Raw genomic sequence first — 17,794 nt, 5'->3', positions numbered from 1 at the left:
AACTTATAAAATCAAATTGAAATTGTAACATAAAAATACATGTTTATTTGAGAAAAATGCTGCCTATTTTTTTACAGTGTACGATATTATGTGAAAATTTACAGATATTTTGTATTTTACCTACCGTAAATACATTCACCTAAAGGATTATTAGGAACACCATACTAATACTGTTTGACCGCCTTTCGCCTTAATTCTACGTGGCATTGATTTAACAAGGTGCTGAAAGCATTCTTTAGAAATGTTGGCCCATATTGACAGGATAGTATCTTGCAGTTGATGGAGATTTGTGGGATGCACATCCAGGGCACAAAGCTCCCGTTCCACCACATACCAAAGATGCTCTATTGGGTTGAGATCTGGTGACTGTGGGGGCCATTTCAGTACAGTGAACTCATTGTCATGTTCAAGAAACCAATTTGAAATGATTCAAGCTTTGTGACATGGTGCATTATCCTGCTGGAAGTAGCCATCAGAGGATGGGTACATGGTGGTCATAATGGGATGGACATGGCAGGGTCCGAAATTAACACCCGCCAAGCGCCAAATGCGGGTAGATTTTTCGTTTGGCGACTAAATTCAAAAGGCTACCCGCCACACTGGCGGGTGATTTTCATACCAAAATATTAATGCAATATAATGTGTTTGACAGTAACTAATCTGGGAACGAGGTGAGCTAGCCACAGAACGTCTCTAGGCTCCAAGTCTCGCACTAGAGACGGTCTGTTTAGTACTGCAGGTAACTTGCGGTCTGCAGCTATCTGCTGCATATTAGCTTTCAAAATGCATCCCCGCCCTGCCCGTCGGGCTATCTTGACTTATAGGGAGGAAAAAATATATTTAAATGCTTATGCATTCTTTTACAGATTTGGATGGGTAATAATGGTGTATGAAATTCAGGCATTGGGTATTTAAATTACGTTTGAGCCCGCGCTCAAGTTTTACTTTCACTTTCGCGATCGCGCGAAAAAACGCAGTACAGGAAGCAATCCGTCATGATTTGTCATTGATTTGTTGGGCCAATCCTCCAACTTCGTCCTGTCAGTCATTATCCTCACATAAGAAAATTAAATCTCTCGCAGCAAGCTTTAAAGTATAGATTGTACGGGCAGTGAAGAGAGTGACTCTTAAAGCGACAGTAGCCCCTGTTTTTCTGATCGAAAATATGATCCAATCTGTAACTGGATGATCCAAACTTTTGTGACCCACTAAACCACTTTTAAATGGTGAGTATATCTGGTGTGGGGATGAGCAGGAAAAGTTGGTTTACATGGAAATACAGTCTTTTTGTTTGTTAAAAAAACAACAGCATCAAAACAACAACAAGAATAGCAGATTAAACATTGTGGTTAGATGCCCTATTGATTTTGAAATTTTGCGAGCCCTGCCATGAATACAGCAAATTACATTAATGTACATGTGACAAAAAAAAGGCTGTTAATTATTCTGGCCGGTAAAAAATGTGTTTGGCTGGTGGATTTTTTCATCTACAAGTCCCCGTGGCAGGTGAGCCAAAAAGTTAATTTCGGACCCTGGGACATGGTCAGAAACAATGCTCAGGTAGGCTGTGGCATTTAAAAGATGCCCAATTGGCACTAAGGGGCCTAAAATGTGCCAAGAAAACATTCCCCACACCATTACACCACCAGCAGCAGCCTGCACAGGGGTAACAAGGCATGATGGATCCATGTTCTCATTCTGTTTACGCCAAATTCTGACTCTACCATCTGAATGTCTCAACAGAAATCGAGACTCATCAGACCAGGCAACATTTTTCCAGTTTTCAACTGTCCAATTATGGTGAGCTTGTGCAAATTGTAGCCTCTTTTTCCAATTGTAGTGGAGATGAGTGGTACCTGGTGGGGTCTTCTGCTGTTGTAGCTCATCCGCCTCAAGGTTGTGCATGTTGTGGCTTCACAAATGCTTTGCTGCATACCTCGGTTGTAACGAGTGGTTATTTCAATCAAAGTTGCTCTTCTATTAGCTTGAATCAGTCGGCCCATTCTCCTCTGACCTCTAGCATCAACAAGGCATTTTCGCCCACAGGACTGCCACATACTGGATGTTTTTCCCTTTTCACATCATTCTTTGTAAACCCTTGAAATGATTGTGCTTGAAAATCCCAGTAAATGAGCAGAGTGTGAAATACTCAGACCAGCCTGGCACCAACAACCATGCCACGCTCAAAATTGCTTAAATCACCTTTCTTTCCCATTCTCACATTCAGTTTGGAGTTCAGGAGATTGTCTTGACCAGGACCACGCCTCTAAATGCATTGAAGCAACTGCCATGTGATTGGCTGATTAGATAATTGCATTAATGAGAAATTGAACAGGTGTTCCGAATAATCCTTTGGGTGATGTATATCAAACTTTATTTTTGTGAATGGATGCAGTTGAGCTTCCTTTGAGCAACTTTAGATGCGATTTTCTCAATATATAGATTTTTTTGCACCCTCAGAATCTAGATTTTCAAATCGTATCTCGGCCAAATATTTGTTATCCTAACAAACCATACAACATTAGGTATAATTCTCAATTTAAAAAAATGTACCCTTATTGACAAATTATCAGGTATAATTGGTGTGAAGATGTTTGAATATATGTACAGGTAAATTCACTTAAAACACTTTAGCAACAACCAAACAACGTCATTGTAAACACTAGGAGTGTATCGATACCTTGAATATATTTCTAACTATACAATGCTTTGATGCAATACATAAAATATTGATATGAGGTTCCTTTATTTTGACACTCTCATTCATTGACGGAACGTCCATCAACGTATTTCCGCCAATGTGCGCATTTTTGTTTATTTCCGTCTGCTAATGTCAGAAAATGGATGCGATGCAGACAGAAAATCAGCGTGTGTTTAGCACCGCTTATTACACAGCTCTCTGGAATACTTGATTCTGATTGGTCAGTTGAGACATTTGCAGGTTCGTTCTTTTCAAATAATAACCGCTCCAAAGTAATAACGCATAGCCGGAACTACTTTTACGAGTAAAATCGCTCAGCGCCAATAAAGACTACTGTTTGGCGCCATCTTGTGACAAACACTCGACAACCACAATTAAGAATGGAAAATTTTGACATTAATTTTAACATGTACGGAAAAAACAAAACATTTAAACAGTGGATAGAAGAACGAACAACGACAAGACACAGAGAGCTTACTGAGACTGAACTTGACAAAATAGAGCATGACAGCTACGAAGCCAACACACAAAAAAATACAGAATGGGCATTAAAACTTCTCAAAGACTGGCTAAAACAGAAAAAAATGGAGACAGACAAGTATGAAGCAGAGGATCTTAATAAGGTATTACGATCATTTTATGCATCTGTGCAAAGTTTCGCGGAAGGATAAAAATGTTAATTTAAAACAAATATGCCAATAAAATGTTTCAAATTCATATTCATGTCCAGTTTTTTTCTTATGTGGCAAGTAGCCGTGTAATAAGCGGGATAATGTAGAGGCAGCCGGTAGTTATCGGGTAAATAAGCCCCTTCAGTGTGATACAAGACCCTCCGCTTCGCGTCGGGTCCTGATCACACTGTCGGGGCTTATTTCCCGATAACTACCGGCTGCCTACATTATCCCTTACAAGTAATATTGTCCATGCAAAACGCAGTGCGCCCTCTCCTGAACATATATCTCGAAAGACCACTGCAGCACTTGTTTGATTGTTAGATCTGAAGTTGTGTGACAGATCAAATGCTTAAGTTTAGCAGCTTTATTTTTTTATTATTTTTTTTCTACAACTACCTCAGTGATTGTCACTATTGCACATTTTGAACAAAATACTGAAAGACTTTGACTGTTGCCATCATAAGCTTGATTTTTATGTGACATTTTGCCTCTTACTCTTCATTTTTCCTTATTTTAAAAAAGTGTATTTTTTGTTAGTTTGTTGTTGTAAATGTTCCAATTGGGACAGAGATTGTGTCATTTTTAAAGAGTTTAATTAAACATTCATGTTATATATTTTCGTTGCATTTTTAAGTTATTAAAAATGTTACTCCTTAACTAGACACATAATATAAAAATATTGATAAATTAATCAAACTAAATCGTTATTACATCGAATAAGTGTTTAATCCATCTGCAAATATCACATCGCTTGCGGGGAATCGTAATGAACTGTCCGATTTACACACAGGTCACCTGCATTTCACCCATTCAGAACATCCTAGCATCCATAACAATGAGTTCTGCATGTAATGTGTGACCAATTTGTGTCAGTTATTGTTTCACATAAGTCTCCATGTAGCTAGATGATGGGCTGAAATCCAGGTGCTCCAATTTGTTATTCGTACACCTCCACACCAATTATCTCCCAGTCTGTCAATCAGTGTCTCAACAGTCATTTTCATACTTACTGCATCTTCCATGTTTCAAAGAAATAAACATACACTTTTGATTAAAAGACAACTAAAAGAGTAAAACGGATTCAAATTGATCAGCTTTTCCTTTAAATTCATATGAAGATCCTTTGGACAATGTGTAATGCATACTTAATGGGACCCAAAATGTATAAACTCGTGACAACAATTTTAAAATCCCACTTTTCAGGCAGTTTTATCTTAAGTTGAATAGGAGACTATGTATTCCATTATGTTGTTAACTAACAAAATATAAGTACTTTATTCCCAGTTATGACCTTTTGTTGTGTATTGCATCTTTTGAGATATTTCAAAAGATTTTATAGCCATATACCCAAAATATTTGGGTTATCACTATCTTTAATAACACCCCCTCAGGTTTATTTTACACATATGTGACACTGTCTGTGAAATCCAATAGTGAAGTCTCATAATCTAAAATATGAGATTAGTAGCATCAAAGTTTGATGTCAGTCATTGATTTGACATTTATTTCAATCTTTTTGTTCAGATTATATACATTATATTATGTTATTTACATTATGTAGGATGATTACAGTATGTAGAAAACAGTACAAATGAATTTGTCTGTCTCTGCATTCTGCATTCATCATATCTTCTCTGTTATAGTCTTCAAATACTAGTCTACTAAACCTCATCCAGGTTTGTATTAGTCTCGCTTAGCCAGACCTTGAAGGTCTGGTGTTTTTCGCTGCTTTTTCTGGACAAAGCCCGCCCACGAGCTGTTTGACTGACATGTCAAACAACCAATCACAGTTTGTTTCGTTTAGCGTCATGTTTCGGACTCCCCACAATATCGAGCCGGCTTGCAACAAGTCAGTTATTGAAATAACCAGCCGCAACCGAAAAGCATCTAAATAAACATGACTCACCATAGAACAACGTTGTGCACTTCATCAACAGCCACACCAATGAGACGCTCCTTTTAAACGTCTGTTTGAAGCATATCTCTTCACTTTGTAACACCTACAAGCAATTCAGGAGAAACCGAACTTTTTGACTCCACTACCTGCCTCAAGCAAAACTCTTGGACGTCTTTTAGAGAGTCTTTGCCGCGAACTTTGCATACTGTTGAAAATCCAATGTTTAGCTGAACATGATAACTGGTCATTATTATCCACGTGAACACAACTGATTCTCTTCCTCAATGGAACGTTAGACGTTTAGCCAACAGTCTGTGGGCGTGACGTCTGAGGCTGAGACTAGGTTTGTATTGACCTGAATGTTTCAAATTTAGTAATAATACAGTTAACCAAGTTACAAAACTTTCGCATTGTGTGACTTTTGTTTGGCCTGGTTAGGAATCATTTAAAATGTACCAAATGCCTGTAAAATCTATGTATCTTTTATATCTCAGCATCTGTTTTGTTTTGCACACCAGATTCACACGATGAATCATAAAATGGAGTGCTTTTGTCTTTCCCATTAATGCTGTTGTGGGCTAATGTGTTGCCTTATCTGAGAATAGTGTTATGTTGAGGAGTACAGTAAGCATCTGTTCGATCACTCACAATACAGTACATCAATAACGTCATTGTCATGCGGATGCGGATGATAACCCTGTTAAAGCCTGCCATGTTTCGCCTGAGATTTTTTTACCTTTCACCTTTTTCTATTCTAGCCCTTTCCTGTACGCCCACTCTGAGTGCAACCTGCACAGTTTTCACCTTTTTGAGAATAGAATATGAATGGGTCCTTTCGGAGGGTTATACATTACGATACCATTTCTCAAGCCCTGCAGTTAATGCTGAATGAGCTTCAAACAGCTGCCATTTATACTGAATGAACGCTGGCAGAATTCGTACATTTCCACTCTCACGCCTCTATAGTAACCACAGCTCTATGTGGCATAATGGTGGAGATATCTCTTTCTCAATTAATGTGCTGAAATGTGGCTCTACAGCAACCGCATCTATTGCTGGGGAGTGAAAGCCCTTTAGTTGTTTTACCCAAATGGAGTCTTTGCGCATTACAGATCTCTTTTTGACTGCTGGGCATTTTATTATTTGATGCTTCAATTGTTTTATTTTATGTTGATGCTTTAGGAGGCATTGTTTCAAGATTCATGAAGAGAGAAGGCGTACTGTAGATTCTCCTTTATAACAGCACTCTAGGATATTTTTTTAAAGTGTCCAGCCTTGATGTGATTGTTACAAGTCTAGACAAGCTGTTGAAAGCAGTGAGTGATGTTGGAATAGACAATACAGATAGACTCGCACAATGCTCTCCACTACTTTAATCAATGAAGAAAACATAATGGTTTATTTCATTTTGTAGTATTTCAGCTTTGAAACCTTTAATGGCTTTCCTACTGTATAATGAGATACTGTGAGGCTCTATTCACTATTGTATCCTCTCAAAATATCAACAGTATACTTTGAGTTACTATGGATTTTGATTAGCGAGGTGAAATATTTATGGCTAAACAGGCCCCTGCTCCTATTCTTGTGAAGGTAAGCGCTTGTGACAGGCCGAATCGAACCCTGTTGATCTACTTGGGTATTGTGGTGATTAATCATGAGCCAGGCCACCTGAGATCAAAGCCGTCAAAACGGTTTCCATCCTTAGTACCAAATATCCTGTAGCCCTGCTGGGTCTGTCATTTCAGTAATGATGACTGTGGATGGGATAATCATGATGTGCATGTCTGTGTCTAAATGTGGAGTCTCAGAAGAATTTGTGATGTAAATGCATACATCATCAAACACATTACAATTAATTACCCAAAGCGACTTTGAGAGGTATACATTATTTTTTCAGTGGTGTGTGTGTGACATTGACATTTTGTGCAATGCTTTACTCCTGAGCTATACAGTAGTTAAGTCCAGGAAGTTGGCAAAAAGGTCGAAATTGATAATGAAGGTGTGCCAGGTAACACAGTGAAAAAGTTAGCTTTTAGTTATGGTATTTGGCAAAGGTCAAAATAAATGAGAAGCACTAGGGAAAAGAAAAAAAACACAGACTTCGACCACAGGCAGTGGTCTATCCAGATAAATTAGATTTCTCTGGCCCCTTATTAGACGGTAAACAGTAGGCAATTTCTCAGATGTGTTTGACTTAAATGGTACAAAAAACTCAAAGTACATCTATGAAACACAAATTCAACTGATCTAATCTGGGAAAATTAAACATTTATGAATATGCTGTAACAGTAGCTGTCTACAAAAAGTCAACAGTTTTTTACTTTATTCTTTAAACTTTTAAATTCAATTTTATTTATATAGCACTTTTCACAATAGTTAATTGTTTAAAAGCAGCTTTACATTAATAGATGTATGAAAAACATAGAAAAACAAGCATAGTAATAATGTAACGTATACAGTAAAGTAGTAAGTTAAGCCTAATGGGTCTTTCACATAGGAAGCGGTGTGCGCTGCGCTGCGCTATGAAACCCATTCATTTCAATGGCTTGCGCCGCGCGAGGGCGGTTTTTTGTTGCGCCGAGCAAAGCGCGAGCGCAGCGGAGCGCAGCTTGCGCTCACGCCGCGGTCAAAGTTCAAAATAGTTTAACTTTTGCGCTGCGCTCTGTGACGATTACCCGCGCGGCCAATAGAAATGGGGCATCCAAACAAGCAAAATGGACGAAAGCTTATACTCGGGATTCTCAGAGCTTTATAATACAAGTTTATGCTCCTACAGAGACAACGGAAGGAAAGCCGTGTCATGGAAACACGTAGCAATTCAAGTTGGCATGTCAGGTGTGTTTTAAGTCAAGCAGCTTGTTGTAGGTATGCTTAAAGTTACGTGAATAGGAGACAAGCAACATCAGTCTCTGTATTCCTCGTCGACTATTTAACGCAAATATAAACACTGTAGTAATTTATTGAAAACCCCGCCTACTTTGGTCTGGCCATCAGAGCACAAATCGCTTGGCTGCGCTGAACCCAGCGGCGAGCGCAGCGCACACCGCATCCTATGTGAAAGCCGCATAAGGCGGACTCTCCGCGGGATGAAAAAAACCCCTAGGAGAAAAACCCCCTTTGCTAGTCCAGGGGGAAAACTCTCAAACCCTAGAGAGAGATACATATATCTATATATTTATATATATATAAATACTATCGGGGTATGTGAACGGCTAAGCGAATTAAACTGGTTCCGCCGGTGGTCGCTGGTCAGGCATCGGCTGGGCAGCTCGTAGAAGGACAATCAGTAGATCAGCGGTGTGATGACCTTCATGGTTGCAGGAACTGGGTCTGTATGTCTCATTGTCTTCAGGGTCGAGGGCGAGACAGGGAGAGAGAAACAGAATCCTATTAGCGTAGGGGCCGTTCGCATGTAATGCAAGTGTCATACAGTATAGTGGTTTAAGTCAGCTCGGTTCCAGACAGGCTAACTATTGCGGCATAAGTATATTACCCAGTATGAGGTATGTGAGTGCTTTGTTCAAGTCAAACTAACTATTGCGGGATAAGTACATTTACTGGACATTTTATGTGAATGCTTTGTTAAAGAAGAATGTCTTAAGTTAAGCTTTAAATTGATCGACTGTGTCTGATACTCGAACATTATTTGGTAAATCAGGGGCTAAGTAGAAGAAGGATCTACCACCTTTAGACACTTTTGATATTCTAGGGATAATTAAGTGGCCAGAATTTTGTGATCGCAGTGTACGTGATGGATTGTATTCTGATAGTTATTCTTTAATATACGAGGGCGCTAGGCCATTTAAGGCTTTGTAGGTGATTAGTACTATTTTTAATTGTATGCGATATTTAACTGGTAGCCAGCGTAAAGATGCCAGAATTGGACTAATGTGGTCATACTTTTTTGATCGAGTAAGCACTCTTGCGGCGGTGTTTTTAACCAGCTGTAACTTGAGGGACAATAAGTAGGATTTACCCCCATCTAGTGGTAAAATTGTATTTTGCATTCAAACGAACAGTGCTCTCTAGCGCCTCGCTTTTCCAAATGCGTGTTGCAACTACGGTAGCCGTTATGTTATCACTGATCTCCTTGTCCGTTTCAGCTGGTTCACATGTTCTGAATGAAACATTGTGGAAATGCGTTGATAGGGTAGTGTTTTTGTACCTCTCTGCTATTATAGTTTATCAATACGGCGGAATGACATGGAAGCCTCCTTGGACTTACCCATTCAATGTAAGTAAAGAGAAAGAAGTTCTAAGCTTACAAAGAAAAGTCAGATCACTGCCAGAGGTCATTTGATACCAACGAGGACATATTTATTAATAAAGACATTGATTAATAAAACACTTAAAACTGTACTTACTGTCCCTTTAAGCATTTTGTAGACAAATGTATTCTAAACAACTTACAGTGCATTCAAGCTATACATTTTGTCCATTTGTGCTCCAGGGAATCAAACCCATAAATACGCGTTGCTAACCAAATGCTCTATCATGAACATGTTATCCACCTTCAAAAAAGTCCTGGGGTTTATTTCAATCCAGCGTCAAAAACGGACAAACCCAGCCATTGGGTTAAATTAACCCCCCCAAAATTTTTATTTGACCCAGCAATGGGTTAAAACCACCTAGCATTTTTAGTGTGCATATCTCTTTTAAATAGTAGCCTCTTATATAGCTCTAAATATGTGTTAAATATGTACACACAGTGACCAACACCAGGCTTTCCTTTCCAATTTTCCATCTTGTCCACTCTTAGTTCACTCTTTAGCAAGGCTTTACCCTACTTACATTGTGAAATGAAAGAGGCTTATTTCCACTTGTCAGGTTTTCCCCTCAGACGTCCTTTAACTCTACCCTTGAATGAGTCTCTTGTTGCCAAAGTACGAAGATTCGGAGTGTCATTGAATTGGCTGCCCCTGTCGACCCTTTACACATATGAGTACCGCTGCCATTTTGACTGATTCAGCTCTGCTCTCGGCCTCAGAGAGAGAAGCTGTCTTCACCTCATCCGTCAAAGAAGATCCCAAGTGGCGGGGAAAGTAAGAAGGTGCCAAATGCTCTCAGTTGGAGGATAATGGTTTCTTAAATACTGGATCACATTTTGCCTTCACTTGGTTGCCAGTGTGTTCCATCGGTCTATCTACCGTCGATTATGCCATGAATTGCAGTTGTGACTCTACAGAAAAGCATTTAAATGTCTATATAAATCATTTAGGCAAAGCTGCAATTATGCAGTCGCTTCTAAATGTTTCTGTCTTTACAATGAATCTCGAATGTTCACTGTAAGAAACTCAGTACTTAGAGGCCACTTATTGTAAGTGAAATGTGGTTTTTAACCAGTCATACTGGTTCACCGCATTATGATGTTGAAAGTACTTTTCAGTCATGTAAAAGAAACCATGAACTGTCAAAAGCAGCAGATACAGTATATTTAGTTCATTTCAGAAATGTGGGGGTGTTTTTAAGCATTCAAGGCACAAATAATGTTTGCTGTTGCCATATGTTGCCATCTCGGTGAGTGTACTGTAAAATCCTAATGTTATTTAAATTGGGATTTTGGTCTGTCATACACACCTTGTCCTGGGATTGAACCCATAGCTGACACAATGCTATACCAATTACAGTTTCCAGGTACAAGAACAAATTTACTCATAATACCCACATTTTTGTAAAAAAAAAAAAAAGAATAAATTATCAAAAACATTTAAGACATTTTTATTTAATTTATAAACTCTCAGAAAAAAAGGGTACAAAAGTTGTCACTAGGGCAGAACCCTTCCAAAAAGTACACATTTGTATCTTAAGCATGCATATTAGTGTCATGATCCTGCCAGCCTGTCACAGTAATTTATAGTTCATGTGTCAGGATCATGGCAGTACCCATGTTTGGTGTAGTAGCACATGGCCTTTTGGGCTACGTTTACACGTGGGCGGCTATTTTCATAAACGACATTTCAATCTCTCCGGTTTCAAAAAGAATATCGTGCACGCATGTCAGTTTTCAGAAAAGTGTTCATTTACACGTACCAGTGTATATATGCCGTCAAGAGAAGCTCAAGCCCACGTAAGCCAATCACCGGCGGTGCTGGTGGTGACGCGGACTGGTTCTTCGTGTTGGAGGGAGGGGTTGTTGCAGTAGGTGCTCGATGACATCAAAGGAAGGCGCGTTCTGCGCGAATTGAGCGTTGCTACAGGAAACGCTCAAGTTGAAAACTCTGAATTTCGTTGGATTTCCGCACCGCATTAACCAATCAGGACCTTGCTGTAGTAGTGACGTGATTACAGGAAGCGAGCAGAGTCTCAGCGGAGTCGCAGAAGCCCCTCCCATGACACAAATTTCCGCGTGAATGTTCTGACTAGAATTTCACGCGTGGCTTTCACGAATGAAGCGAGTAAACTCAAATGTTCAAGCGTTCAACTACACGTGAATAGCGCGTTTTTGCCGCCTCTACCGTGGCTGGTGTGAATGCACCATTATAATTCGAAAATATATGAGATAAATGTAACATTTCGGAATGCGTAGCTATTGCTTTACTGCAGCCATCTGTTCATTTTCCACAGAGCACTGCATTTTAAAAAAAAATTCTCAGTTTTTTTTCATTCACCGCTTCTGTCTCGTTTTGGTCTGTATTAACAAAATAAAGTAGGCTACGTAACAGGAAGCTAACAAATCTCTCGTGATGCGGCCGGGCACGTCTAAATAACACGTATGCCGGTGCCCAAAAACAGATAACCCAGCGTTAAAACTCTAAATACCTAAATTGAATTGCCAAAACAATCAGAAGTGCATACAAATTAATTAAATTTAATGTATAATTTACATTAAAGTCTGTAAAAGACAGTACAGATGAAGTGAAAAAGCATTAAATGAGCAGTAGTCTTAAACATGCGGTGCATCAAAAACAAACAAATATTTGAATAAATTATTATTGCAGATTGAACATTTGATCATTTGTGCACATCCCTAATATACAAACCAACAGCTATATCAATGGCCAGTTTTCAACCCTGCTACTGTTCTGTCCCATTACACATTCTGGCATGGTCTTAATTCATTTATTTTTTTTATTACAATTTGACCAAAGTTCATTCGTCAGTTGAGGCCGCAACAAATTCTGCGCATGTATTTGCATAATAATTAGACATTCAAAATGTAATATGAACCTCGGACAGATTAATGCGTTGGATCACAATGTGTGACAGCTGCATGACTTACTTTAATTTTGATTTAGGACCTTCTCAGATTGCTTTGGTCGTGTTCTTTGCTTTAATGGATTGCTCAGTAGATTTTTTTACTGTATATGAAATGGCACCAGAAAATATTTCCAGGTTCCCCATCCTTAGAGTCAAATATTACATAAGCACTAGAGTTCGGGAAAGAGCAAAAGGATGGCCCCATAAAACAGCTAAAGCAATAGCAAGAGCTTAATATTTTATTTGGCAGCCATCTACAGCGTATCTCATACAATAGCAATATCTTAAACTGTCCTGGAAGACGGCCGTTAAACTAAGGATAATGATAAAAGCATGCAACGCAGAATAGTCTGCTTTGTTTGTTTATTTCTGCACGCATCCAACAATTTACTAGTGTTTGGTTTGAAGTATTGCTACCCACACACAATTGTCGCTCTAAAAGTTCTAGTGTGGACAAGCGGTTTTCAACCAGGCATGAAAAACAATCATCAGCATGTTTCACGCAGCACTTTTTATGATGGTTAGAGCTCTTGGGTAGTTGATTGCTGCTTCAAGGTCAACCAATGCTACATTGAGTGGCCTATGCGTTGCTCTTGTACACTTTGTCTAATTTGTTGTCGAAATAATTCCCAGCTGTTTGTTTCCTAGGCTGATATCTCCTACAGAAAAGTTCAAGCTTCACACATTTAAAAATGTACAGAGTGCGAATGGTGGTTCAAAGTCATTGAAGAGAGAAGAGACTTGGGAGTCTCTTGAGCTTCGTCACGAAATAAGTAAAAGCAACTTTAATTATACCATGGGAAAGCGGTGAATGTGGCGCTTATGATAGTTACAGCTGGCTTCCTGCCTAAACCCAGACTCTTCGGCTAATGAAAAAAGCTCCTCTATCTCCGTCAGGCCTTTGTGCTTTAAATTGTGAAGGTGCTTGATTAAACAACATGCCAGGCAACAAAGCTCTCAGGGTGACTTCACATTTGGCCAACTAATTACACACTCGCTGACTGTTTAAGGTGTGAAGCTGAAATTAACTGTGACAGAATTGAGTCATCCAGTGGTGAATTCAAAACTTTTCGCCTGAAAAGGAAAAGTAATGCAGATTTATGCATATTAATCAGCTTTTCTGAACACGATGGATGTAAAAATTGGGTCAACTGACAATTAAGATGTTAATTATATTATCTTTGAAGCCAAATACATTTTTGTGAAGACTAAAACATAGTCAGCTCTGTTGTCGTAGAAGGACGAATGTAAATGTTGTTTTGGGTCCTTTGATAACGGGTCCAATAAGGGTGATTATTCTAAATTTTTGGCCCCATCAGTAGCCTAAAGCTCAACTACCAATCCAAAAATGTGTATTTATTACTCAGATTTACATAAATAAAATGAACAGCTCAGGTGCAAAAAAAAAAAACCGGCCAAACACACCAAACGCATTTTAAATGCTTAGAAACGCAAGGGGCACGGCTTTTTATATTGCTAGGCAACCACCGAGGAAGCTGTCCTGTCAATGAAATATTGAAGCTGGCACTGTTAGACTTAACTGCAATTTCTACAGTTACTTACCACAAAATGCCCAGTAAAGTACCATCATTTTCATTTCCAGTTCATGTAAAATGCATTGCATTATGAGTGTTAACATTTAATTTACAGTGATTTACTGTATGTTTTGAATTTGCGGTAGACTGCTGTAAAACAACAGCAGTAGTGCTACTGTAGTTGAATAAAACATTATCTTTATGGTATGAAATCCATTTGAGTTGTTATCCTTTTAGCAGTGAAGCAAATTTCAAAATGTGAATTGTTTTTCAGCAGTGTAAATAATTTATTGAGAATTGTAGATAGAAACAAGAAAGGGATTAGGGATAAATGCTTGACCGTCAGATTTGAATTTGACCTCAAGACTTCAAAACACTAGTGATGCCAAGATTTCGCTCCTCAGGAGAGTGACAGAAGAGGCTACTTGGGGAGTGTAGAGAGTAAATTTCATCAAGTGACACTGTGGCAATGTGGTAGTGGCAGCTAGCAACACGTTGCTAGTGAGTTACTGCATATATACAATAAAAATAATAATAATAGTGTGAGCACTCTTTTGCTGTTAAAGGATTAGTCAATTTTCTTAAAAAAAAAAATCCAGATAATTTACTCATCACCATGTCATCCAATATGTTGATGTCTTTCTTTGTTCAGTCGAGAAGAAATTATGTTTTTTGAGGAAAACATTGCAGGATTTTTCTCATTTTAATGGACTTTAATGGACCCAAAAACTTAACAGTTGCAGTTTAAAATTGCAGTTTCAACGCAGCTTCAAAGGACCCTAAACGATCTCAAACGAGGCATAAGGGTCTTATCTAGCGAAACGATTGTCATTTTTGCAAAGAAAAAGAAAAAATATGCACTTTTAAACCACAACTTCTCGTCTTCCTCCGGTCGCGTAACACGCCAGTGCGACCTCACGTAATTGCGTAATGACATGGAAAGGTCACGTGTCACATATATGAAACCCACATTTGCGGACCATTATAAACTGACACAAAGACATTAATTAGGATCATTTGACATACAACAATGTGGGAATGGTCCTCTTTCTCCATACTTGTAAACACTGGGGCGTAGTTTCGATACGTCATCCGTGACCTCTTGACGTGATGATGTATTACGTGAGGTCGCGCTGACGTGTCACAGGACCGGACGAAGGCTAGAAGTTGTGGTTTAAAAGTGCGTATTTTTTATTTTTCTTTCCAAAAATGACAATAGTTTCGCTAGATAAGACCCTTATGCCTCGTTTGAGATCGTTTAGAGTCTTTTGAGGCTGCAGTTTTGAACTGCATTGGAGCTGTTGAGTATTGGGGTCCATATTAAGGTCCATTGAACGAGAAAAATCCTGGAAAGTTTCCTCAAAAAAAAACATAATTTCTTCTCGACTGAACAAAGAAAGACATCAACCTTTTGGGTGACATGGTGGTGAGTAAATTATCTGGATTTTTTTAAGAAAATGGACTAATCCTTTAAGTGTCATATTAGCAAAAACTTTAAAAAGAGGACGCTTGCTTTAAACTTTTTTGCATTAACAGTGGGCATAATGCTCACTGCCCATAAACCCGTTTGGTGTGATCGGCCCCTTAGTGGTTTTGTTTTCTTGTAAATGAGATTTATTATCTCTTATGTTTAGGTTAAGTAATTGCACTTAAATTGCAATGAAAAGATTATTAGTAAGTTATTGAAATGCCATTTTTTTCACAAATGTCACGTTGTTTTATCAATTGTATTTAATTAAATTGACAAAATTGTCTTTGCTTCAAAACCCTCTTCTAAAAAAGTATCCAGAGACTAAAAGGCTAAAACAAATGGTCAATATCCTCATATATTTGGTAAACCTATTAACTAGGTAAAAATCCCACGATGTGCACTTACCACTGTTCATTTAATTTTTCTTTGTGCACTTAGAGGATTGCTGATTAAAGCCAGGATTAAGTGGATTTAAATAGAAGGTTTTTGATGATATTTAATGAAATAATACGTGTCGAGCATGTTCGATCAACATCATTATCTCATTTTTGACAGGGAGGTGTCATTTAGCAGCTTTTGCATCTGAGCTCGTCCAATATAAATATCATATTAGTAAAAAAGTTATGAACTGTGTGCAACACATGAGTGTCATCCACATACATTTGACTTTACTCACACATTTTTATTACTTTGTATTACAGAAATCAAAATCTTTCCAAGCAGGTTTCCATCGAAGCTGTTTAAGTACCCCTGGGTAGCTCTAAGGTGGAGCCACGCATTGTGCCCAGGAGAGGCACTATATCCACAGGCCCATGAATTTTAGCAATTTCCCTGTGCACTGTCACTTGAAACCTCAAAATAACTCATTGCTTCTCTGTACAAAATTCACTGAACTCTCCCCAGTCGGCCACTACAGGGAACAGTAATCAGCACTTCAAACATTAAGACCACCATACACGACGTCAAGTATTGACATGTTCACCGTGTTCTTCTCAAAAAATCCCCAGTTATACAATAAGGTCCATCTAATGGTGTGTTGTTGTTTTTTTCCGGGTTGGGGGGGTCTGTAATCCGCATCATTTCAGCTGGGTGGTCTTGAGCTTCTTATCTCCAATCCCACATGGTCTCTATTGTAACTGAGGTTCTCCACCGTTGAATGAGACTGCATCAATTTCTTGCTCTGTGTGACACCAGAAGCTGCATGGGGTCAATGTAAACCACAGGTCCATGGAATTTGAGTCCAGCTTTCTTTTTTTATATAAATATTATGCTCTACTGCTTCTGAGACGGGGCACTGGAGAGGTCTTAGATTTCTTGTACCCAGATACAAGATTTAATCTGACCAATCCAGAGAATCTGAACAAGATTATAAGAGCATGTTTAACAAACACTGTTAAAAAGAAGCTACAGTATACAATTGCTCATATAGCTCGATTTGTAAAGTAGTAGACCACTAGCAACTCAGAGTTTCTGGGTTTGGTTCTCTGGGAATACATATATTCCTAAAATGTATAGCTTTAATGCATTATAAGTTGTAAACCGTAGGACATACTTTATTAAAAATTAAAACAATGTTTTAGCTATTATATCATGCTGTTTAATGTACTACATTGTGCTGTTATAGGAAATATAAGCAGTTTGTGCTGTTCGATCAATCAAGTTAGAGAACCAGAATTTTTTTAGTATTATTCAGTTGTGTAAGCACTATAAGGCTACACAATTATGACAAAAATCATAAATTGATGATTATTTACATTTTATTTGCATTGATATTGTAATTGTGATTATTATTGATGATAGACTTTACATTGAAGTTTTGAAAAGTTTTATAACTTTTTGTGAACCAGCTGTATTGTAAATTCTAAACATTCAAAATTAATTAATATTATGTACATAACAAATAATTATGGAAGTCATGTTGTAAGTAAAAATTCCAAACAAATGGCTAAAGGATACGTCAACTTGGTGCACAAAAATGAGCACAAATGTACAGCTGTAATTGGTGCTTATATATAATTGTTTTACCTGTGATTGTAATTCTGATTCTTTTTCATAGGGCTGTGACGATAAATTGTACGATTCTGATTGCTATGATTCTCAATGAATTACAGTAAAATACCGCTACATCCAAAAGTCAGGGGGCGCACTTGTGCAGAAAGTCATTATGCAATGCAGAAGAAGTACCATTTAAACACACAGCGCCTTGAAATGCCTTACTGTAGGTTCACACAAGATGCGAGTTCAACGATTTGCGTGAGTAGATTACATACAAAGTCAATGCAAAGACGCGATCAGACACGTCCTCGCGTGGGGCAATGC

The 17,794-nt window shown here is 38.3% G+C and overlaps 1 protein-coding gene across 1 annotated transcript in view; it reads left to right on the top strand.

The window, feature by feature from the left end:
* The window catches only part of cntnap2a (contactin associated protein 2a), a 459,495-nt gene that overhangs the window by 200,250 nt on the left and 241,451 nt on the right, over positions 1-17,794 (top strand). The gene's annotated exons all lie outside the window — the stretch shown is intronic.

The sequence above is a fragment of the Misgurnus anguillicaudatus genome, chromosome 25 (assembly GCF_027580225.2).
Source record: "Misgurnus anguillicaudatus chromosome 25, ASM2758022v2, whole genome shotgun sequence".
Lineage (NCBI taxonomy): Eukaryota > Metazoa > Chordata > Actinopteri > Cypriniformes > Cobitidae > Misgurnus > Misgurnus anguillicaudatus.
Note: the sequence above shows the minus strand (reverse complement) of the source record. Positions and strands in the feature narration are given on the sequence as shown.